Source organism: Jaculus jaculus, chromosome 1 (genome assembly GCF_020740685.1).
Source record: "Jaculus jaculus isolate mJacJac1 chromosome 1, mJacJac1.mat.Y.cur, whole genome shotgun sequence".
Taxonomy (NCBI): Eukaryota; Metazoa; Chordata; class Mammalia; order Rodentia; family Dipodidae; genus Jaculus; species Jaculus jaculus.
In genome coordinates, this window is record NC_059102.1 from 187716005 (window position 1) to 187740801 (window position 24797).

Genomic DNA, 24797 nt, shown 5'->3' on the forward strand with positions numbered 1-24797 from the left:
CAATAGCACTTAAGGTTAAGAAACTATTCATGGGCTAGAGAGATGGCTTAGCAGTTAAGCGCTTGCCTGTGAAGCCTAAGGACCCCGGTTCGAGGCTCGGTTCCCCAGGTCCCACGTTAGCCAGATGCACAAGGGGGCGCACGCGTCTGGAATTCGTTTGCAGAGGCTGGAAGCCCTGGCGCGCCCATTCTTTCTCTCTCCCTCTATCTGTCTTTCTTTCTGTGTCTGTCGCTCTCAAATAAATAAATAAATAAATAATTAAATAATTAAAAAAAAAAAAGAAAGAAACTATTCATGGATGTTGACCACTGTTCTCCACATGGTATGTTGTTCTGATTAAAAAATAAGACTGCTGGGCTGGAGAGATGGCTTAGTAGTTAAGGTGCATGCCTGCGAAGCCTAAGGACCCAAGCTGGATTCTCCAGGTCCCAGGTAAGCCAGATGCACATGGTGGCGCATGCATCTGGAGTTCATTTGCAGTGGCTAGAGGCCTGAGTGGGCCCATTCTCGCTCGCTATTTCTCTCCCCCACCTCTCTCTTAAACCTTTTTTTTTTTAACTAAAAAGGACTGCTATGAAACAGAGCTTAGAATATGCTGGAAGTTGCCCAGGGTCATCAAATCATTTAAAAAAGTTACTTTAAGGGGCTGGAGAGATTTCTCAGTGGTTAGTGCACTTGCCTATAAAGCCTATAGACCATATTTGATACCCTAGATGCAGAAAGCTAGAGACTAACAAAGTGGTTCATGTGTCTGCAGTTTCTTTACAGTAGCTGGACACCAAGATATGCTCTTCGTTCTCATTCTCTCTCTCTCTCTGTTTGCAAATAAATAAAAAATTCCTAGGGCTGAAGAGATGGCTCATCAATTAAAGGCAACCTTGCTTGTAAAAGCCTGACAGCTTGGGGTCTGATTCCCCACTATCACCAGGCCTGGTGATGTAGTGCTTGTCCTAAGTACTTAGAAGACTATGGCAAAAAAACTGATTCCCCAGTATCCACACAAAGCCAGATGCACAAAGTGGCACATCCATAGGAAGTTTATTTGCAGTGCCAGAAGGCCCTGGCATGCCCATATTCTCTCTCTCTGCCTCTTTCTTGTTGTCTCTCAAATATATATATATGCACACACGCACAATTCTTTTGTTTTTTTTTCAAGGTAGGGTCCTGCTCTAGCTCAGGCTGACCTAGAACTCCCTATGTAGTCTCAGGGTGGCCTCAAACTCACAGTGATCCTCCTACCTCTGTCTCTGAGTGCTGGGATTAAAGGCATGTGCCACCTTGCCTTTTTTTTTTTCTGTTTAGTTTTTCAAGGTAGGATCTCATTCTAGCCAGGCTGACCTGGAATTCACTATGTAGGCTCAGGCTGGCCTAAAAACTACATTGATCCTCCTACCTCAGCTCCCTAACTGCTCCAAGTACTGGGACTAAAGGCATGCACCACCACATCTGGCTCAAATAAATACTTTTTAAGTCACTTTAATACACAGGCAAAATACTGCTGATAGGAACTTAAATACAAATGTTCATTAAGCTTGATCAACAAAAGGGATATATACTCAAGGATTGTTACTGTGGAATATTTTAATATTTATTTATTTGACAGAGAGACAGAGAGTGAGTACAGGCACTCCAGGACCTCCTGCCTCTGCAAACAAATTCCAGATGCATGCACCAGTTTATGCATCTTGCTTTTACACAGGTACTGGGGAATTGAACCAGGTTTTGCAAGCAAGCACCTTCAACCACTGAGACATCTCTCTAATCCTCCTCTGTTCTAAGAGAATAAAAAGAGCCTGGCATGGCGGGAGAGTAGGATTATCGCAGTGAGTTTGAGGCCACCCTGAGACTACACAGTGATTTCCAGGTCAGCCTGAACTAGAGTCAGACGAGACCTCTAAAAGCCAAAAACCAAAGGAGAAAAGAAAATTACAAATTTCTTATAGAGGAAGAGAAAAATATTCTACTAAAGGTTTTCTTCTATAGATATGATTATTAGACAAGATTAAACAGGTCTATCATACAGACTTAGAAAAACTTGGATTTTTCATAAAGACTTTTCTTTAGGCAAGGTAAGAAAGGGAAGCCTGTCTTACATGCTTGAGGATGGGAGTTAGAGTCCCAGAATCCATGGGGAATGTCTGACATGCAATCCCAGCCCTGGAAAGGCAAGGACAGGATTCCGAGGTCTCAGTGGCCAGCCAGTCTAACCTAATAATGAGTTCTACTCCAGTGAGAGGCCTTGTCTCAAAAAATGTATGTATAGGGCTGGAGGGATGGCTTAGTGGTTAAGCGCTTGCCTGTGAAGCGTAAGGGCCCCGGTTCAAGGCTCAATTCCGCAGGACCCACGTTAGCCAGATGCACAAGGTGAGGAGGGCACATGCATCTGAAGTTCGTTTGCAGTGGCTGGAGGCCCTGGCACGCCCATCCTCTCTCTTTCCCTCTCTCTCTCTGCCTCCTTCTCTGTCTGTCACTCTCAAATAAATAAACAAAAGATATAAATATATATATATATGTGTGTGTGTGTGTGTGTGTATATGTATATGTATATGTATATGTATATGTATATGTATATGTATATATGGCTTCTGGGCGTTGTGGCACATGACTTTAATCCCAGCACTGGTGAGGCAGAGGTAGGAGGACCCCTGTGAATTCAAGGTCAACGTGGGCTAGACTGAGACCCTACCTTGGGTAAAACAAACAATCAGGGCTGGAGAGATGGCTTAGCTGTTAAGCGCTTGCCTGTGAAGCCTAAGGACCCTGGTTCAAGGCTCGATTCCCCAGGTCCCATGTAAGCCAGGTGCTCAAGGTGGTACATGCGTCTGGAGTTCGTTTGCAGTGGCTGGAGGCCATGGCACACCCATATTCTCCCTCTCTCTCCCCCCCCCTTCTCTGTCTGTGACTCTCAAATAAATAAATAATAAACAAAAAAATTTAAAAACAAACAAACAAACAAAAATGGTGGACAATATCTCGGAGGAATAATACCTGAGGTTGTCTTATGGCCTCCACAGCCAAACCTACATACATATACACATGAACACTTACATTAAAACAGAGAGCCAGAATGAAGAGCCTGTGGCAGCTCCTGGCCGGGTGAGGCCTGGGATTATGTGAGAATCACATTACTAGAAAGGCGATTTGAGGTTGGTCCAGCAGTTGGGATATGCAGTAAGCTATTCTAATCATACATATAGCCAGGATGAGGTTACTGGTATTTTAGTTCATCTTTCTCAGATTCTCATTCTAAAGAAATGGGTGAAAACTGTTTGGGGCCCAATTAATGCAAATTCTTAACTGATCAGAGGGACAATCCCTTAAACATCCCAGTGGCAGGGAATAAATAAGAACAGGGAAGTGCAACACAGACGGGGCAGGTGCACTGGCCAGTGGTGCCTTCGTGCTGCCAAGGCGCTCCCCAGCCAGATTACGACGCGGGTTAAAAGGGGGGGAGGGCAGGCACAGTGGTACGAGCTTGCAATAGGAGCCCTTGGAAGGCTAAGTGGGAGTTACAGACTAGCCTGGGTTGCACAAAAGGGTGTTATTTTAGCAGTTTTGATGAATCTGATTGCATCTTGTCAGTCTCTATAGTGTGGTGGTTTGGATGTGGCAAGCCTCCCATAGCCTCACATGTTTGGGATTAAGCCTCACACTCGATTCCCAGCTGGTGTAGCCTCTGGAGGAGGGGCAGCACTAACCCGGGCCCCTTGACTGCCGGCTAGATCCTCTCGCGTCTCCTCTCTGCTGACGGTGACAACGTGGGCCAGCCTTCTGCTCCGCTCTGCCCTGCCATGCCTGCCCCGCCATGATGGAGTGTCATCTTAAGACTGAAAGCGGAAAGAAACCCTTTCCTCCCATAAGATGCTTTGAGTCAGGTTTTTGTCCCAGCAGTAAGAAGGGAATTGCTACAAATATGCAACTTGAATTTGGCTCAGAAGTACTTCGTGCTGCTTTCTGCCTTTCTCTGCCTCTATCATTAGAATATTTATTTTTTCTAGCAGTTCTCCCTTTTAAAAAAAGTATTTTCAAAATGTCTTCCCTACTCATTTGGAGTATGCCTGTAGGTGGTTATGCCACCTGCTAACCTATGGCACGACTTCTGCCCAACTCTCAATTCTTGTCTGCAATTTCCAGCCCATTTCCCAAGAAGTCTTTGGTAAATCTGGTGTAGAGTCTCCCATGTTCAGGAGAGGAGCAGCTGGGACCTGGAATCCTGGCTACATCATTCAGAACTCTTCCTAGGTCTGGAAAAAATGAGCCGAGTGCCCCGTGGCACAGGGAGGGGTCTTACTGAGGTGCTGCTGACTCCTAGCTGATTGCCCACAAGTCCACAGTCACCAGCATTGTGCCCATGTCCCTGGTGTGGCCTGCAGTGTGTGCTGTTATGAATCAGGAGTGATGTTTTCCTAAATAGGATCCAGGGCCTGAGCCAACTGTGAGTTTATATTTCCTTACTGATTCTGGACACTTTGGAAACTCTCAGGGCCTTGAGAGTGAATGAGTCTTTATGCATACAGCTTCCCAGCCAGCCAGTAATGTAATTAACTCACTGGTCTGGAGGTGGTATGACATTTTCCCACACACCCTTACAAAGGGTGGCTGATTATTTCCAGTGGCATAGCCTGTAGACAGCTACTGAACCCATCATGAGCTTGCAGGATATGAGCAGGACTCAATCAAGACACAGAATGACTTCTATCAGCGATGGCCTTATATTCCAGCCTCAGCCAGCATCACGAATGCACTATGTACATGTCTTCCTGCAGCCAGGGAGCTGAGAATACAGTACTACAAACCTCAGGACTGTGTTCTGGGGATAAGAAATGGATGGGCCCTGAGGCCAAGATCAAGAATAGAAATTTTGGGGGCTGGAGAGATGGTTCACTGAGAAGGCACTTGTCTACAAAGCCTAACGACTTGGATTTGATTCCCTGGTAACCACATAAAGCCAGATGCACAAAGCGGCACATGCATCTGGAGTTTGCAGCAGCTGGAGACCCTGACACACCCATTCTCTTTGTGTGTCTGTCTTTTATCTCCCTCTGCTTGCAAATAGAAATAAACTTAAAAAGCAAAATAATAAATTTTGTGGTGAGATGTAATGAGCACATCAGTTTATGACTTTAGGGTTCAGGCCCACAAACTGCGTAGGACATTAGCTCCATTTTCCCTTTCATAATTCACGAGATGACCACTGTGGGTTGGTAGGTCCCTCTGAGCTGCAGACTCATCTCTTTAGTTCCTTCCCCATTCTGCCATCCTCTAAGTGAGGGCTATAATTGAAGAAAGAAACGGTGAGGAGTGAAGAGAAGAGGGAAGGAGTGAGGAAAGTAGTGTGCCGATTAAGATGTCATGATGTTATCTACAACCAGGCAAAATGCTGTGAGCAATCAGCCACTTGGGACTCAAGAGTGGCTCACAGAAACCACCAGTGCATCATGAAGCATGTCATCCTTTGTCTACAGGGAATGGAGCTTGTACTCAAGTGCTCAAAGCATCAGGCCCTTCCAGCCACACCCTGTGGATGTCTTCTACCCAGGACAGAAGTGAATCAGCCCAGACTTGTATCAGACTCCCCGTCAACACACTATAAGCCAGCAGGGACCAGTCATGAGGCTGGAAGTAGAAACAGTCCTTCCGGGTACAGCACACGCTTCTCCCTCCAATCTCACTGCCAAAACAGCTCAGAGTAAGGACTGAGCCTCACTATTATTTCCTTGTTATCTGGGCAAGGGATTAACACAGTGCTTATGTCACTGACCCATAAGCCTTTGCTGTAACACTGTGGGTCTGACCAAGGCGTCTTGGATACCTCAAGCCTTGGGATCTTTATTTTTACTTGGTAATTTGTAACAGAGAGGCCCTGCATCTGCTCTTGCATCCAAAGAAATAACTTTTAAAAACTCTAACACAATAATCATACATACTTATGGGAAATAGTGTGATGTTTTCATACATATATGTATAAGGTACCATGATCAACTCAGAGTACACTTCCAACACTTCAGATAGCCAGTGTTACTTGGCGTTGACGATACTCCAAACACTTCTTTTATGAAGTTTAAAACATATAGTAAATGATTACAGTCATCCCACTGTCCTGTAGAATACTAGAACATATTCATGTTTAACTGTGTTTTGGTACCTGTTATTCAACCTTCTCTATACTATTCTTCCTAGTCTCTAGTAGTGACTATTCTATTCTCTATTTCTATAAAACTTTATTTTAGACTCCACATGAGACTGAGATCATGTGTTATTTGTCTGTGTCTAGCTCATTTCACTTCACATTAGGTCCTTTATGCCCATCTATCTTGAAAAAAAAAATCATTGTGTGTGTGTGTGTCTTCCTTACTCACTTAAGGGGATGCCACTTTCTGTTGTTGTTGGGTTTTTCAAGGTAGGGTTGCACTGTAGCCCAGGCTTAACTAGAACTCATTCTGTAGTTCCAAGTTGGCCTCAAACTAACAATAATCCTTCTACCTCTTGCCTCTTGAGTGCTGGGATGAAAGGCGTGAGCCACCTGTTCATTTTTTTTTTTTTCCATTAAGAAAATTCCACAGTGAAATGTAGTTGATACTTCAATATTTGCTGACTTTGCTAAGTACCAGGCCTTCAATGTGTTCATCATCATTTTTTAACTGTCTGTATTTGGAGACTGTCTGGAAGATAATGAACATTAAACATTAACACTCTTAACTTATTACCAAATACATTTTCTTTTTCTTTTTTTCAAGGTAGGGTTTCACTCTAGCCCAGACTGACCTGGAATTCACTATGGAGCCTCAGGGTGGCCTCAAACACAAGGTGATCCTCCTACCTGTGCCTCCTGAGTGCTGGGGTTAAAGGCGTGTGCCATCACACCTGGCCTCTTTTCTTTTCTTTTCTTTTCTTTTCTTTTCTTTTCTTTTCTTTTCTTTTCTTTTCTTTTCTTTTCTTTCCTTTCCTTTCTTTTCTTTTCTTTCTTTTTTACTTGGCAACATCCATAATTATAGACAATAAACCATAGTAATCCCCTCCCTCCTACCTCCCCCACTTTCCCCTTCACATCTCCAGTCTCCATCATATCCCCTCCCCCTCTCAATCAGTCACTTTTATTTTAATGTCATCACCAGATACATTTTTTAGCAGCTCCTCATTTGGGGTAAAAGCGACACTTCTCTTATGCAGTTTAAAACATACAGTAAATGATTATAGTCATCCCATTGTGTGACCTGAGTGAAGCGCCCTGGCTGGCCCTCTGCCTGTATAATCCCCACCAGGTGCACCGGGTTCTTCTCATCTTTGTTTCATGACACGGGAATGTTCACACTTCCTGGTCATTTGGTCTGGTGATGTTCTGGATCCTTGGAAGGTTTACTCAGTACTTCCTTTCTGATCCTCAAGCCTATATTCCAATGCCATCTTACCAGCAAGGTCCTCTGGACACCATAAGTGAAACGTTGTTCCCACCCCTACACTCTCTCCCTTTGCCCTGCCTTTGTCATGGAATTGTCTGCTTCCCGTTGTGTCTGCTCCATGAAGGTATGAGATTCTGAGGGCTGGGCTGAGGTTGTTGATGTTTGCAGCTGCTGTCCAATGTCTAGAAACATCCTTTACACATAGCAAATGTATGGATGTCTGCTGAGCTAATTATTCTACTTTGTATACTTACCCTGCATGTCCTGAAAATTCTGTCCATTCTTAGACATGACTATTCATTACTACAAGACTTACACTGAAATATAAAGTATGATTTTATTGTTGTTTTTACTGTTTTGAGACAGGGAGGACTCTGCAGCCCAGAAAGTACTGGGAATCTGTCTATGCACCACAAGCTGGTCTCAAACTTGCAGCAGTCCTCCTGTCCCAACTGCGAGGATTACTGGCATGAACCACTATGCCTAGCACCTCCTTAAAAGTCAGTCTTGGGGCTGGGGAAATGGCTTAGTGGTTAAGGCATTTACCTACGAATCCTAAGGACCCTGGTTCAATTCCTTGTGACCCATGTAAGCCAGATGCACAAGGGGGCACATGTGTCTGGAGTTCATTTGCAGTGGCTGGAGGCCCTGGCGTACCCATTCTCTCTTTCTCTCTGCCTCTCCCTCCCTCTCTCTCTCAAATAAATAAAGAAATAAAATATATTTTTTTAAAAAGCCAGTCTTAGCCAGACATGGTGGTGCACGCCTTTAATCCCAGCACTCAGGAGGCAGAGGTAGGAGGATCGCTGAGAGTTCGAGGCCACTCTGAGACTATATAGCGAGTTCCAGGTCAGCCTGGACTAGCTGGAGACCCTACGTCGAAAATCAAAAACAATAATAATAATAATAACAATAAGTAAATAAATAAATAAATTAAAATTAAAAAGTCAGTCTTCAGGGCTGGAGAAATGGCTTAGCAGTTAAGGCACTTGTCTGCAAACCCGAAGGACACAGGTTTGACTCCCCAGGACCCATGTAAGCCAGATGCACAAAGTGGCCATCTGTATCTGGAGTTCATTTGTAGCAACTGGAGGCCATGACGTGCCCATTCTCTCTCTCTGTGCCTCTCTCTCTTAAACCATGCCTAGCCACATCTAGTTAAAAAAAAAAAAGTCTACAGAAAGGCATTCTAGTTTGCAGTGAACCTTTATGAGGCCAGTGCAACTGGAAGGTGGCTCTGAAAGCAGAGGCTCAAGTAGCAGGCTTCAGAAGAATGGCAGAGTTGACAAGTTTGTTTTTTTTTTAATCTTGCAACAAGGTCTGCTATGTAGCGCAGACTAGCTTTGAACTTGAGATCCTTCTGCCTCAGTCTCCTGAGTGCTGGGATTATAGGCCTGTGTTACCATAACTGCATGTGTGAACAATTTTCTATGCCTGAAATAGATGTTCTTAATTTTTATTTTGGAATGTGGAAGCACTCCTCACTCCTTGTGCCTCTGTGTGTTTCATTAAAGCCACTTCAGATTCAGAGCCTAGGAAATAAATGGCTGAACTTAGTTTTCTCCTGTCATGAGAGTTAAGATTTCATTCAGTTGAAAAAATATGTTCACAATAACAGGAGAGGGCAACTGAACAGCTTTTCCTCCTTCCCGTTTACCAGCCCATTATGGCCATGTGGAATTACATAACCAGCATTCCACACGTGCCGTGGTTTTAAGGTCTTACTCTAAGAACCGGACCTCAGTGAAACAGATCAGAAAGGAGTCTGTAACTCCAACTCAACATGACTTAGTTCTTATGAAGAGCACAACAATAACTTCTTTCTAATCATCTACCATTTATGGTTTATAAAACACCCTCACCCTCAAATATTATCCCCTCAGATCCTCACAGTTGTCTGAGGTGGGGGAAGCCAAGTGTGATCCTGCCCGCATGACCTTGTGAGAAGCAGCACCTCCCTGCCAGCCCAAGCCTGGTGGTGCCTTGCAGTGCCCACATCTTATAACTCAACTCAGGTTCCAGCAACCTGTACACAGGGACAGGTGAGTGTATAACATAGCTTGTCTGGATACCAAGCACATCTAAATTTACATCGATGTCCAGGTAATTATTACTTTAAGAGTTTAAAGCGTAGAACAAAATTGTTCAGAAATTGGTTGGACCTGAATAAATTTTTTTTAGCTGATTTAGGTGTACATCCTACCATCATTTCCCCGCCAAAGTTCCATGTTTTTCCAAAGGACACTGTGGCCAAGTTTAAATAAAGCCTCTGAATCCCAGGTGAAAGCAAGGATTTGCTGGTTTCCATTCGTGGTTTTTGAAGGAAGAAGTTTTACTCTCCTGTCTGCCTTGATGGGAAAAGGCCCTGCTCAGCTGAGCATACTCTAGATGTTCCCAGTGAGTTCTCATGTGGACAGCCAGATCTAGCTAAAAGATAAAAGCAACTGGGAGCCAGGCCCATTGGTAAACTGAACTCAAAGTATTTATGAGGCTGGTAGTACCAGTTCCATACCAATTGCTCTGGGGACTAGAAAAAAAAATGAAGATCAGGTCTTTACCCTCTAGGTGCTTAGCTGGCAAAGCAACATATGCCACCAAAATTCAGGGGAAGCCATCCAGAAGGGACACCGAATGGTCCGGTCCTTGGGCTTGGCCAAGTTTTCCTAGCAGGAGTAATGGCTTTACTGAGATCAGTGAGGGTCAAAACAAGCATGGTGGCAATGATTTCACACCTGTGCTATGTTTTCACATGGGCTGGAGTGATGGCTTAGCAGTCAAGGGTTTCCTGCAAATCGTAAGGACTCAGGTCTGATTCCCCAGTACTCACATAAGTCTGATGCACAAGGTAGCGCATGCGCCTGGAGTTTGGTTGCAGTGGCTGGAGGCCCTGGCGTGCCTGTGTTCTCTTCTCTCCCTATCTGCTGACCGCAATCTCTCCCAAATAAATATATTTTTTGAAAAAAGATGTTTACACAAGGTTCATTATTACATCTGCTGTGTGTATATCTTGAGAAGTCTGAGATGTTTGGGTACTACTCCAAAAAAATCTATTTGTTTGCCCCTGGGGGAAGGGGACTTTTAGGGAGAATGCAGACAGATGGTCTACAGGAAGCAAAACCTAGCATTCCTGTGACAAAAGGGGTGGCTGACCATAGCCTGGATGTGGCACAGTCATGTGACAAAGGTAAGAGGGAATCAAGTTGGCAGCAGCTCAGGTACAGGGAGAAACACTGATGCCCCAGGAAGGCACAGCATAGGTCATACCCAAATGTTTACTGCAGATGAATTTCAAGCTCCTCAGAAGTATACCAAAATGGAGAAAAACTGGTTACCTTTGGGAAATCCAACAAGAGTTAGACTCAGACACTAGGTCATCTAGGGCTGCCCAAAGCTGGAATATTTAAAAAACAATCTTAGGCTAGGGAAAAATGGCTCGGCAGTTAAAGACACTTGCTTGGAAAGCCTGACAATCTAGGTTCAATTCCTCAGTACTCACATAAAACTGGATCAAAAAAAATTTTTTTTAATGTTAAAAACAGCTGGGTGGGGATGGAGAGATGGCTTAGCAGTTAAGATGTTTGCCTGCAAAGCCAAAGGACCTCAGTCCGATTCTCCAGGACCCACATAAGCCAGATGCACAAGGTGGTGCATGCATCTGGAATTCGTTTGCAGTTGCCTTGGCATGTCTATTTTCTCTCCCTCTCAAATAAAAAATAAATAAATAAATAAAATATTTTAAAAAAGAAAAAGTAGCTGGGCATGGTGATGCACGCCTTTAATCCTAGCACTCGGAAGGCAGAGGTAGGAGGATCACCATGAATTCGAGGCCACCCTGAGACTCCATAGTGAATTCCAGGTCAGCCTGGCAGGGGAACCTGGCTCTGGGGGAAGAACAGCATCAGCTGGTCTTCTTGGCATGATCCTCACACCCCCAAGTAGTTTCTGTGCCAGTTACAAGTAGGTACAGAAAGGGCCAGTTGCAGGGTAAAAACCTGCCCAAGCCCATGGAGGAGAGGTACTGCTTTAATGACCCCAGGAGAATGATGTCAGCAGTCAGTAGCCTGAATTTTCCAGTCCTATCTGAACTGGGTTGGCAATATCAGTGGAAAGTTCTAGAGCCTTTTACTTCCAATCTATCTGTTTCCTTAAGGAGCAAACCCTTCCTCTACGGTCTTCCTCCCACAGTTAGCAAACTTGAGTTGTCAATGGAAGGAAAGGGTTAGGATTATGTTTAGGTTCTTGTCCAGGGACTGTTCCTCATTCCTATGCTGATTACCCAGAATCCATTGCAGTCCATCCTCTCAACAAGCTGCCTTCTCAATCCCAGAGAAGCCAACCTCACACCAATTTCCTTTCAGCTTCATCAGCAAGCCTCTAATAGTCCCACCCAGAATTTCTGCTAGGGAATTGCTAGGGAATGAATTCCTATCTTTTATGCTTCTCCTGCAGTCTGCGGCCTGCACTGGTAAGGTTCCAATATCCTTTTCACACGGTCCTTGGGGTGGGCTCTACTGCTCTGCCTGCTTTAATCCCTCTGGGTTAAGCACATGCAGTGGAAATTGGTCTCTCTGTGCCTCAGAGAACTGCTCCAAGCTCACATTCCCTCGAGACAGGTGTATTTCCATACGTCTATGGTATCTGACACAGATATTGCAATTAATTAGATGGGTGGTGTTTACAAAACCTCTTTTCCCACTCTGTTCCAATGTGCGCATCAATCATGGAGTCCCAGAGGGCCTCGCGCCTGGACATCTGGCTCCCCCCCTGCATTCGCCCTGGCACTCATCTCTCTGGCGGCACCACTACCATAGAATGCTTCCTCTGAGACCGCCCTCTAGTTCCGCCTGCCTCCAACATACAAGCCACGTTACTGCTATGATCAGCAGACTCTCTATGTCTACATGAAAACATATTCCACAGGCTGAGAATATCACTCAGCTGACAGCATACTTGCCTAATATGCACGAGGCCCTGTGTGCCAATCTGCAGTAACTGTGAATAAAGCACATTCCGTGTCTTCATTGTCGAGAGTGTAAAACTAAATGTTTTAGCAGGATACACATGACCTTTCATGATCTCACTCTGAGCCACCCCTTTAATGCTGTCTCTGGGGTTTTCCCTTTCTCCTTAGTGTCCTTCACAGGTAACTTTGCTGACAGTCAGGGTTCCCACAGCACCTCTGTGACTCCTAATGCTGCCTTCCTTCCCCTGGCACCTGGCAAACCCCTACTCAGCTTTGAAGTCTTGCCTACCCCCTCCAGGACTTCCTTAATGGTCCTATACACCTCCTTCTCACTGACTTCACCCAGAACTAATTTTGCTGCAATTGTGTTCTTGCATGCTATCTCAGGTTGCCAGCATTTGCTGACTGGATCCATGAATTAATGAATGACTACAGGCTTGAGCTAGGCTGGATTGTAATAACGACATGGAAACATTAGGGATATGTGGACTAACTGCTGTGGTCCTGGATAAACGGAAATCAACCAGAAAGAATACAACAGCCTATACAATGTGAAGACCAAAGCCAGAATCCTGGGAAAGCAGAGGAGAAACCCTCAAGGAAGCAGCAAAGAAAACTAAAAATAAATAAATTCAAAATATCACAGGGCAGCCCAGACGTGGTGGCGCACGCCTTTAATCCCAGCACTTGGGAGGCAGAGGTAGGTGGATTGTTGTGAGTTCAAGGCCACCCTGAGACTGAATAGTGAGTTCCAGGTCAGCCTGGACTAGAGTAAGACCCTACCTCAAAAAAAAAAAAAAAAAAAAATCACAGGGCACAATATCTCAAAGACCAAGGCAGAGAAGATTCAGAAAGGAGGGTGTGATCTGGGAAAGAAATGTGAAAACTGTCAGAATCAAAGTGGATTTTCTTGTGTGAATCCTCACAATGACACTTGTTTGCAAAACCAGTTAGCCTGGGATTGATTCCCTGGTACCCAAATAACGGCAGATGCACAAAATGGCACATTATGGAGTTCACTTGTAGTAGGAGGGAGCTCTGGCATGCCCTCACACACACTTCTCTCTCCCCTGCTCCCTCCCCCCATAAGTAAGGAAACATTAAAAAAAAAATAAGCCCAGCTGGGAAGTTATGAGAAGAGGGTTCTTAATATGATTGCCTGATTATAAGTATCACAGAGTCCTGTAAGAACGGCAAGCTTCCAGGGACTTCCAAGACTGTATACAAAGAACTTCTACAAGGACATCTACCCAGTAACTGTATGTTGAACCTTACACTGATGCCACACTTGTTGGTAAACATTGTTACCAACGATATCGTTTCAACATATCTGATGCAATCCTACTTACTTTTGTCTTTAAAAGTCTCCATGTGCCTCAACCTCTTTGAAGATGCCTATAGTTTCCTGTGGCATACTCTGCTATTCCCAAGTATCATTCTTTATCTTAGAATCTCTAATTGATTTTTCTTTTGATTTACAAGTTTATTCTGAGCCGGTATACCATAGTGGAACTAAGAATTATTGCATCATCACCATGAAAGAATGAGTGAAAAAAGCTTAGGAGGTTATGTAAAAGGAAGTGCATAGGCACAATTGTATAAATAAGACTTTATCGTTACTAAGTTACACCTCAATTAAGTTTTACTGTTGCTTTCAAGGTCAGGTATTGCTAGCCTAAGAAGTCCTTTGCCACACTATCTGAAAAATTTGTGCTTTTTCCTTCTATTGTTTTTTCTGACATAGCATTCAGTTTCAGTTCTGAGCTTTCCTTACAACATCAGGGTAGATTTCTTCAGTTTAGGTTTTCCAGATATATCATGGTATCAACTCAACCAGACTGTAAGTTTTCGCAGAGCAGGTGCTGAGGTTGTATCCATAACAGAGACTGAATGTGTGGAAAGAATAGCTGGATGTGTTATATTTACACCTGGAAGTTAGGTGATCTAGTATTGGAAGCTGTCACTCATCTCCTGCTGAACACAAAAGCCATGGCAAATGTTTCTAAGTGAGGTGGCAGTCTCCCAGCAGAGCCAGCACAAGCCCACGATACTGCAAGTAGCTATTACTATCTGGGCAGAGCAAGCCCATGGAAATCTGATCATTCGCAGTCTAATTACGTTACATTTGAGTTTCTACAACTCCTTGCTCAAATGTGCATGGTGTATAGACAGCAGAACCACGAGTGTAGCTAAGAGGATACTGAGAAGAAATTAAGTGTAGGTGATCCATAATTTGCAACAGGATCATGTTCCAATAATCCACTGTAAAGTAAAAGAGCCATTCAGTTGAACCCTACCACTGAGTTGAACCCTTACTCAAGACCTGTTATGGGTGGAATGTGAAATGCCTCTCCACTTCATGCTTATGTGTTTGAACACTTGGTCCCGAACTGGTGTGGTTATTTTGGGAGGTTGTGAAAGAAATGGGTCACTAGGGTGGGGTTTTGGGCCTACCCTACTTCTGGCCCAATCTCTTTCTGCTTCCTGACCTAGCAAGTTGTGAGCAAGAAGCCTCATGATTTTTCTGCCATGAACCAAAATAAATCCTTACTTCTCAAGTTATTTCTTGTCAGATGGATGGTCACAGTAATAAGAAAAATAATTAATATAAGAGATGTCTAAAATTAACATATGATTTGTTCCATCTGCTTTAGTTTCTATGTCCTTCTATAATGAATTGTAACTATTATTATTATTATTATTATTATTATTATTTTGGTTTTTCAAGGCAGGGTCTCACTCTAGCCCAAGCTGACCTGGAATTCACTATGGAGTCTCAGGCTGGCCTTGAACTCATGGGGATCCTCCTACCGCTGCCTCCCGAGTGCTGGGATTATACGTGCGCCACCACGCCCAGCTGTAACTACCTTTTAAAAATTAATTTCATAAACACATTTAAATGTTGTCATTTCAGATCAATTCAGAGGTCTCTAATGCCCACTAACTACCTCTGCTTAGACTCTTTTTTGTTGTTGTTGTTTTCCGAGATAGGGTCTCACTCTAGCCCAGGCTGACATGGAATTCACTATGGAGTCTCAGGGTGGCCTCGAACTCACGGTGATCCTCCTACCTCTGCCTCCTGAGTGCAGGGATTAAAGGCGTGCGCCACCACGCCCGGCTTTAGACTCTTTTTATCAAATCAAACTGCCCTGTAAAAATAAACCTGGCAGAGCTTGTCCATTTCATAGTGTTATTTTCAAACCTTTAGCTGGTTTCCCAATGTTTACCTTTAATGGGATAGAATCCAGACTTTTTACATGTTGACTTTATTTGCAATAAAGAGACCACCTCAGCCAGGCGTGATGGTGCACGATTTTAATCCCAGCACTTGGGGGGCAGAGGTAGGAAGATCGATCGCAGTGAGTTCAAGGTTACCCTGAGACTACACAGTGAATTCCAGGTCAGCCTGGACTAGAGTAAGACTCTACCTTGAAAATCCAGAGAGACAGACACCACCTCATTCCCTTCAACCTGTTCCTGCATGTTATCTCATCACACCACATCTTTTACTACATATGGCTGCATTCATTTCTATGGATTCTATAACAGTTTAATGACTTACCTAACACTAATTTATTATCTTACTATTTTGTGGCTTGGAAATCCACCATGGGTCTTCATAGGCTAAGTTCAAGGACTTGGTAAGGGAAGAATCTGTTTCCTTGCTTTAATCAGATTCACACTGCTTTGTGACCCCCTTTTGCATCTTCAAAGCCAGCAACCTTCAGTCTTTCACATGACATCACCATGACACTGAATGCTACTTCCCTCTTCACTTATAAGAGTCCATGGGATAACACTGGGCTCACCTGGATGAGCTAGAATAATCTCCCTATCTCAAAGTTCTTAATCAAGCCTCAAACAGACATTTTCTATCAACTTTGGTGGGTTCCTTCTGCAAGAGAATCGACTTCCCTGTTTAAAACATCCTGGCCCCTTTTGAGCATTCCTTGAGGCTCTATGGAGAGCTACCACATTCCCCAGGTCCTCTCTTCCTCAACGCAAGGGCTCCTGTCTCCTCGGGTGAACACGCATGCACGGACTGCAGTACTTCACTGTGTTGTACTTGTCCTCCAGCCCATCACTGACACTACATGATGAGTCACCATGTCTTACTCATCCTGGCTGCTTTGGATGCCTCACTATAAAAGTTTGTGGGGAAGGAAAATTAATGTGATAGTTTAATGCATGAAGACCTCCGGCGGAGGCAGAGGTGAGACTAATAAACGTACGGAACTTCTGGTTTTCAGAATGACTTTTAAATAGCTTACGACACTCTTAATTATTATCACATAATCAATCAAGCCTTAAATATTTTTAAGCTTTAATTTAAAAAATTTAATATTTTATTTATTTATTTATCTATTTGACAGAGAAAGAGAGAGAATGGGCACACCAGTACCTCCAGCCACTGCAAACGAACTCTAGACATGTGTGCCTCCTTGCGCAGCTGGCTAACGTGGGTCCTGGGGAATTGAACTTGGGTCCTCTGGCTTTGCAGGAAAACACCTCAACCGCTAAGCCATCTGTCCAGCCTAACGTCTAATTTTTTAACCATCCCAGGAAGGTAGAGAAAATTCAAAATGCTAAACTTGTATGTTTTTGGTACATATGTTTGTTTGTGTGTAGAGTATGTGAAATTTTGTATGTGAGAATGTGTGTACATGCATGTAGCAGACAGCTTCAGGTTCATTGAGATAAACTTCCAGACCAGGAACAGTTATGGAGGAAGAGATATTTATTGAAGCTTACAGATCTAGGGGAAGTTCCATAATGGCAGAAGAAGCCTGCCTGCCTTCACAGGACCAAGCAGAGAGAGAGAGAAGTACAAGCCTAAAGCCAAAAAGCCACACAGCACAGCACACTTCAGGAACTCCAGCTAAGCACACTTCACATATCTTTAGATTGAAATCTGAAACCCATCACCACACCTTAAGATCCACCTAGGGACATTGCCTCCAGCCAGGTGGCTACAGATGCAAACTACAAACAATAAAGAACTGAGTATGTGGGGGCCATCTATTCTATTCAAACCACCTCAATGCATGTTCCCCAAAGCCAAAAGAAAATGTCCTATATCCTCCATCTATCACTCATCCCTGTGTTTCCTTGAGATGGCATCTCCAACTCAACCTGCAGCTGCTGGTTCTTTCCTGGTCAGCAAGCCCTTTTTGGACTAGGGTTAGATATGTGTGACTAGGTCCAGCTCCCCCCACCAAGGTAGGGTCTCGCTCTAGCCCAGGCTAACCTGGAAGCCTAGGATTTACGATGTCGTCTTAGGCTGGCCTTGAACTCCCGGCAATCCTACCTCTCTGCCTTCCGAGTTCTGGGATTAAAGGCATGTGCTACCACACCTGGCGAGGGGAGTTCCAGCTTTTTAAGTGGGTTATGGGGAATTGAATTCAGGTGGTCTAAAGACCTCAGAGTTGTGTGGCAAGCACTCTTACCAACTCAGCCATCTCCCCAGCCCAAGACTTCTGTGATCTTAAAGATGGCTTTAAGTGTAATGAGATTTTCCATGGATTATGAATTATTGTCAGAATTTTAAATGCACTCCTGTGTTTGGCTAGAAAAGAAAAAGTTGCACCTTAAGTGCTGGGATAAAGTGCTAGGATAGATTACAAATTTAGGAAGTGATATTATCTTTATGATTTCTGAGGTAAACACTGTCTAAACAAATCTGATGTGCTGGTTGCAAGCAACTTGGCTATAATATTTATTTGGTATTTTAATGTTTGGAAGTTCTTGAAAGTCCAAATAAAGTAAGTTTAAATAGCCTCAAGTATTTAAATCACAAGCCAAAAAAAGTGGTTGAATAAATTAAGGTCACATGATTAGGAGAAATCCTATTTTTAAAGTGAATGATTTGCTATGCTATGTCTAACGTCACTAGAATACCACAGAGCACAAAAATCCAGACATGCTGGCTAAATGGATAGATTATGATCACTAACCTGCCTTCTAAATACTTATGCCTAGCCCCTTATATTAATGCTACTTTCACTTTTTTGGGGGGGAGAAGTGTTGAGGTAGGGTCTCACTCTAGCTCAGGCTGACCTGGAATTCACTATGTAATCTCAGGGTGGTCTGAAACTCAGTGATCTTACCTCTGCCTCCCAAGTGCTAGGATTAAAGGCATGCACCACCACACCTGGCTACTCTCACTTTTGATTAGAGGAGCTTCTCTTTTCAGATGGTGGTGGCCAATGGATGACTCAAAATTCACCAAAGTGACAGTGGAGTGCCCAGCACTAAATGAGACTTCTCTATCACACCTTCCAAGGCTCACAGCCCATGGCAGAAGAGTGACTGTAAGAGCCAAAGGAAGTAGAGGAGTGTTTATAATACTGTCTTCCAGACACAAAGTAGCCATGGTATTCATGGCTAAGGCTACCTACACAAAACTTGTAGAATAGGAGGAAAAGAATGCTGACATCAAAGTAGAAGAGAGACTTGTTGGGAAAAAGGGATTCAGTGGAGTGGGGATTTGGGAAGGAGTCTTTGATCATGGTATATTATTTATATGTATGTGTGGTGGTTTGATACAGGTATCCCCCATAAACTTGGGTGTTCTGAATGCTAGATTCCTAGCTGATGAAGATTTGGGAATTAACACCCCTAGGAGGAAGTGTATTGTTGGGGGCGGGCTTATGGGTGTTATAGCCAGTTTCCCCATGCCAGTATTTGGCACACTCTTCTGTTGCTGTGGTCCATCTTCTGTTGGCCAGGGGGTGATGTCCACCCTCTGCTCATGCCATCATTTTCCCCTGCCATTGTGGAGCTTCCACTCAAGCCTGTAAGTCAAAATAAACCTCTTTTTCCCACAACCTGCTCTTGGTCAGGTGATTTCTACCAGAAATGTGAACCTGACTTCAACAGTAAAGTGGTACTGAGGACTGGGATTGCTGCTAGACACCTGACTGTGTGGTTTTGTCCTTTTGGAGCTGATTTTCAAGAGGAACGTGGAAGGACTTGAAACCTTGGCCTACGAGATGCCTTACAGTGCTGTAAATACAACTTGATGGACTATTCTGATCAGAGTTGAAAGGCCTGAATGCAGTAAGATCTATGGACTGTGAGGATTGGCTTATGAAGGTGAGAAAGAGCTTTGCCTGGACTGGGCTAGCAGTTTGTGTGGGAAGCTTGCTGTTATGCCGGTGTCCTGAGAAGTTGTGCAGGGATTCTTTGCATAGAAATGAACTGGTGTGAGCAGAGGGATATGGCACAGAACAAATGAAATCTTTCAACCTAAACTGCTGCCCACTCCCCTGAAAATTACTTGAGAGATTACAACCTTTGAGACTGGCCTAGCTAACCTACACTGGGGCAGCAGGAAGAACATCGACTCTTTTGAAGGGGCCTGAGTGCTCAAGGAGTGTTCTGTTCTTCAAAGTCTATTTTATTCCCCCCCCCACCCAGATTAACAAATTGGCACTCTACCTGGTATTGTGGAGTATAAGAAATGCTGGAAAGGGTTCATTAAGTTTGCAACACAGTCTTGTGTTTTGGAAATGGCCATGGGCAGTGTGAAGCAGGTTTGCTGGTTGCCTACATGGAGACCCCATGGGGCCATGAGGATGAACCATGGATTGCAGTGGAGACCCAGTGGAGATGCCTGGACCATGGACCATGAGATGGCTGCTAAGGAAAGCTGCCAGCCCTGATGAAGTTTTCTAGAACTGTGAGTAGCCTAGCTAGAGGGGCGGAATTAGAACTCCAGAGACTTGTTGCTGGTTAGGATTATCGAACTTGGAGACTTGTCACTGACTAGAGTTATTGGACTTGAAGTTACAGAGTTTGATGTTTGCCCTGGTTGTTTTAAATCATGTATTGCTTGAGTATTTCTTTGCTGTGTCCAATGCCATCTTTTGCAGTGTGAATGTTTATTCTGTGCCATTATGGGTTTTTTGTGGTCATTTTTTGGTATTATAGCTTAGTTAAAAGATCTTGGACTATGGGGATATATGAACATCATTGAAATTGATTTAAAAAAATGGGGAATTTTAAAGTTGGATGAATCCACTGCATTTTATATCACATTATCAGTTTGTGGGGGCTAGGGGCAGAATGTGGTGGTTTAATTCAGATGTCCCCCACAAATTTAGGTGCTCTGAATGCTAGATTCCCAGCTAGTGGAGATTTGGGAATTAACACTCCCCAGGAGGCAGTGTATTTTTGGGGGCGGGCTTAGGGGTATTACAGCCAATTTCCCCATGCCAATGTTTGGCACAGTCTCCTGTTACTGTTGTCCACATTATGTGGGCCAAGGGGTGATGTCCACCCTTTGCTCATGCCATTGTTTTCTCTGCCATCATGGAGCTTCCCCCTTGAGCCTGTAAGCCTCTTTTTCCCACAAGCTGCTCTTGGTTGGGTGATTTCTACCAGCAATGGAAACCTGACTGTAACAGTATGGAAGCTGTCAAAAAAAAAGTTTAAAAAAAACCAGGCGTGGTGGCGCACGCCTTTAATCCCAGCACGCGGGAGGCAGAGAAAGGAGGATCACCATGAGTTCGAGGCCACCCTGAGAGTACATTGTGAATTACAGGTCAGCCTGGGCCAGAGTGAAACCCTACCTCAAAAAAAAAAAAAAAAAAGTTAAAAAAAATCCAGACATGAACATCTAAATATTATGTCCCAAGTATTTGAGGTTCAAGAATCCCATGGCTAAATAGGAAAGAGGAGATTATCACCTATTTCGTAACTTGAATGCAAAATCTACTTGGTTGTTTCCTTAATAATAATAAAACCCTCCTTCATGCTAACTCCCATTTGTTTTGTTAGTATTAGGAGCATATGGAGTTTATGAAGCCAAGGGGATTGTGTAAATAAGCCTTTCATTAAATTTCACTGTATTTCTTAGCACTGAAACAGTAATTTTAGATGCAGATGTGGGCTGATGGATTTGTGTCAAATTCCACTTTCACAAAAGATAAACTGAGGCCCAGCTGCTTCCTATAGATCAGGAAGACACCAAGGCTAAGGGGAGATGGACTTCTCCCGTGAGACCTGTGCAGTCGTCCATGGCACTTTAAATGTGGTGATTTCATACAACTGGGAAGTAAAGCCATTCAGTGTGTGTGCTGGGCTTCTCACACCAATACATTTTTCTATGAACACATATTGGCAACTGCAGGAAAAAACAATAGTATAAACTGCAGTGAGACCTACAATTAAATACTCTGAATTGGTTTGAGTATCAGCCTCACTATCTTGTTCTGGCTCTCCCCCAGAAGGAAATCTTTTCCCTTCCTGTATTTCATCCTGAGCAATTTTACTATGTTGAGCATAGTAGCAACTGAGAAAAAAAAAAAAAAAAGTTTCATCTTGGGGAAAAAAAAAAAAAAACAGTGAGAAAACTTCAAAACCAATGTGCCTCTGCAATGCTGGGTTTCCAAGTTCTTAATATATAGCCAAGGCAAAATAAAGAATGCTCCTGTAATCAAACTTTTAACAAGTGTCCTTAAAAACAATGACCGCTGAGCCATAATACAATTTTCTACAGTGTGAGCAAATAAAGGACCTGCAAACATTTTCTCTTTTCTAGCTTGCTTTATAAACCTTGCATTTTGCTATTTCAAGACAGAGACAAACAGATTTATAATAAATTGGCCCTGCAATTACTTAGCTGTTTAAGCCAACGAAGCACATTTCCCCGCTCCAGACCACGAAGCAATTCCACGTTAACTTGCAGTGGTGTCAAATGCGACAAACTCCTACCAGAGCTTGGGTCTTGAGGAGGCGGCGGCTCGAGGCACCCGCGGCTTCCTGCGCTCCTGCGGCAGGAGGACGCGGCGCCCTCCCGGCTGCCCACGCGGCCTGCCAGCACGAGCCCGGTCCCCACTCCTCCCCGTCGGGGTAAACTGAGGCACGCCGACCCAAGGGAATCCGCACCCAGTGAAGAGCCCCGGTTCTGCTGGGCGTTTTTTCCCCAGGAGACCCGGGAGGCTCCGGGTCGGCGCGCCGCGGCTAAGGCTCACGGGGGCCCTAGGAAGGTGAAGGCACGCGCCTGGGACGCTGCGGTCCCCAAGCGTCCGTCCCCGCCCTGCGCGTCCCCTGCACGCGGCGACCCTCCCGAGCCGTAGCCGGGACCTCGAGGCGCCTCCCGCGCGCAGCAGCCTCCCGCCGGCCCGAGCACCCGAAAGTTCCGCAGCTCCGGCGGCCGCTCGGCCGGCGAGGGGCTACGTTCCCCCACCCCTTGCCCCCCGGCGCCCCGAGATCCCCGGGCTTGCGGGACGCCCGCGCTGACCTGCGCCCGCCGCGCCGCTCGGGTGGCCGCCGCGCGCCCCTCGCCATGGCTCTCCTCCGCCCGCGCCTCGCGGGGATGCGGGCTGCGCCGCCGGCCGCCGGGATCGCCGAGCTTCCCACCTACGGGCGCTTGAGCCCGCCGGTGCCGAGCATGCCCAGTGCGGTCCGGGGCGGCACGGAGCCGGGGGTGGCCGCCGGGTTTTCGTGGCAGCCGCGGGCAGGAGGCGGGGCGGGGCGGGGCAGTTCTGCGGGTGCGAGCCGTGGGATTGACCCACCCGGGACCGGGTCGAGGCGGTCCGCGCCTGAGACCGCCCTCCCCGGGTCTCGTGCTCAGCGCCCGCAGCCTCTGGGCGGGACCGGGATCCCCTGGGCTCCGCCCCGGCCCGCCGCCGTGACTTACCCCGGCGCAGGGCTGTCGGTGGTGGTCGGGGAAGGGCGCTCCGGGAATCCTCCGCAACTTTCCCGAGCGTTCAGGGACGCGCCGGAGAGGCTTTGCACGGAGTGTCGTCCTAGAAGCCCCCGGGACCCCGCCAACCACCCCGACCCACCCTTTCCCGGCCGCGGGGCGGTCGCGCCCCCTCGCCATTCCGAGCCCCTCGGGCCTCGTCCCCGCCGAGGCTGTGGTTTGTAAAGCCAGACGCGCACACGCAAGAGGCCGGGACCGAACACCCCGGCCGGGATGCACCGGCGGCTTACAGTGGTGGTAGGGAACCGGGGAGAAATCTTAGGGTTTTTTTTTTTTTTTCAGTTAGTACGTTTCCTCTAACTAACAGCTATGTTGGGCTTTAGTAGGAATAATAATTCACCGACAAAAGTTTTCTGTGCAGGATCCCACAGTGCTGATAGCCCTTCATTTATTTATATATTTTTTTGAGCATGTCAGTTTCTGGGGCAACGCCCAGGCTCCTCCCGGCCGGCACTGGCCACGCCCACGCGGGCTTTTTTTTTTTTTTTTTTTAACTCCAAAACCTCCCGCTAGCGTGCCGGCTGCTCGGCTGCTGGGAAAACAAGGAGAGATGGAATTTTTTTTTAAAACAGATTAACACTGGTTCCTGCAGTCAGCCAGGGCATGTTCCATTCCTGGGCCAAAGATTGCTGCCAAAAGAGAGAAGGCGTTAAGCAATCCCAGGACATCTTCTCTGTAGCTGGCAAACTAAATAAAGTAGTGCATGCGATCCCACGGCCCACACTCTGACCTGCAGAAGTGGGTCTGGACCCGACTGAGCATGCTCAGGGCAATGCCAGCCTGTCGCACGAGGCTGCATCTGGTTACCCAAGGAAGGTTGAAGTGGCTGCTCTTGCTCGTCACGCTTCGGAGCTCTGGAGATCCGTGGGAGCTGGGCTGAAAGTGCATAAAAGCATGGACACGTAGGTATGACATCCATGCCCAGGGTCTTGTGACTGCGTGCGTTCTGGCTCTTAGGTAAATCAAAACTTTATCTTTATCCCTGCAAGATTCACATTGGAAGTTATACTTATAACATTAATTTTTATAGCATCTCTAATAACAACACATCTTAGCTCAAAGAACCTTTCTGCCTGTTTTTTAAGAAAAAAAAATCTTGCTTTTCTGATTATTCACTAAGCATCCTTTACAATTGCACTACAGCACTAAATCTATGTTCTCAATCTCTGTTATTGTGTTCTTTTATTTGTAAATACTTTCGCATTCATTCAGTCTGTTCCCTCTCCTCCCTTCCTTTTAATCTCAGAGAGCCTACAGAATGCAGTCTTGCTGCAGGTGTGGGGGAACTTGCATTTGTTTATTTTCTTATTCATTCATTCACTTGTTTATGGTGGTCTTCTAGCCCACCGTGGCTTCTAAGTAGCAGAGGATGACCTTAAATTTCTGATCATCCGGCCTCTGCCTACCTCATGAGAGACTATTGGCGTACCCCATCACACCCAGGTTGTTACTATGCTAGGTTATCAAATCTGGGGTTTGGGCTGGCTAGGCAAGTTCTTAACCAACTCCTGAAATACTTCCCCAGCCTGGAATTTGCTTTTAATCCTTACAGAAGACAGAAGTGGATAAAAGTTATGAGGAATTTTTTTAAGGATTTTGAATTAGTAAATTCAAAGAGATGGAGAGAGAGAGGAGTCTGGCTGAGTGACTGAGAGACTTTGCTTGAGCTTTGAGTTCATAAGGACAATGGGTTAGTCCTGCATAAGTAAAAGGACCTGAGTCT

At 45.3% G+C, this 24797-nt stretch overlaps 1 protein-coding gene across 1 annotated transcript in view; it reads right to left on the reverse strand.

Moving 5' to 3' along the window:
* Positions 1-22636, reverse strand: part of Mfap3l (microfibril associated protein 3 like) — a 60327-nt gene extending 37691 nt beyond the window's left edge. Inside the window, exon 1 of the mRNA XM_045130493.1 lies at positions 22610-22636. The gene's annotated coding sequence lies outside the window, so the exon portion shown is untranslated. The remainder of the gene's footprint in view (positions 1-22609) is intronic.
* Between the last annotated feature and the right edge of the window lie 2161 nt (positions 22637-24797).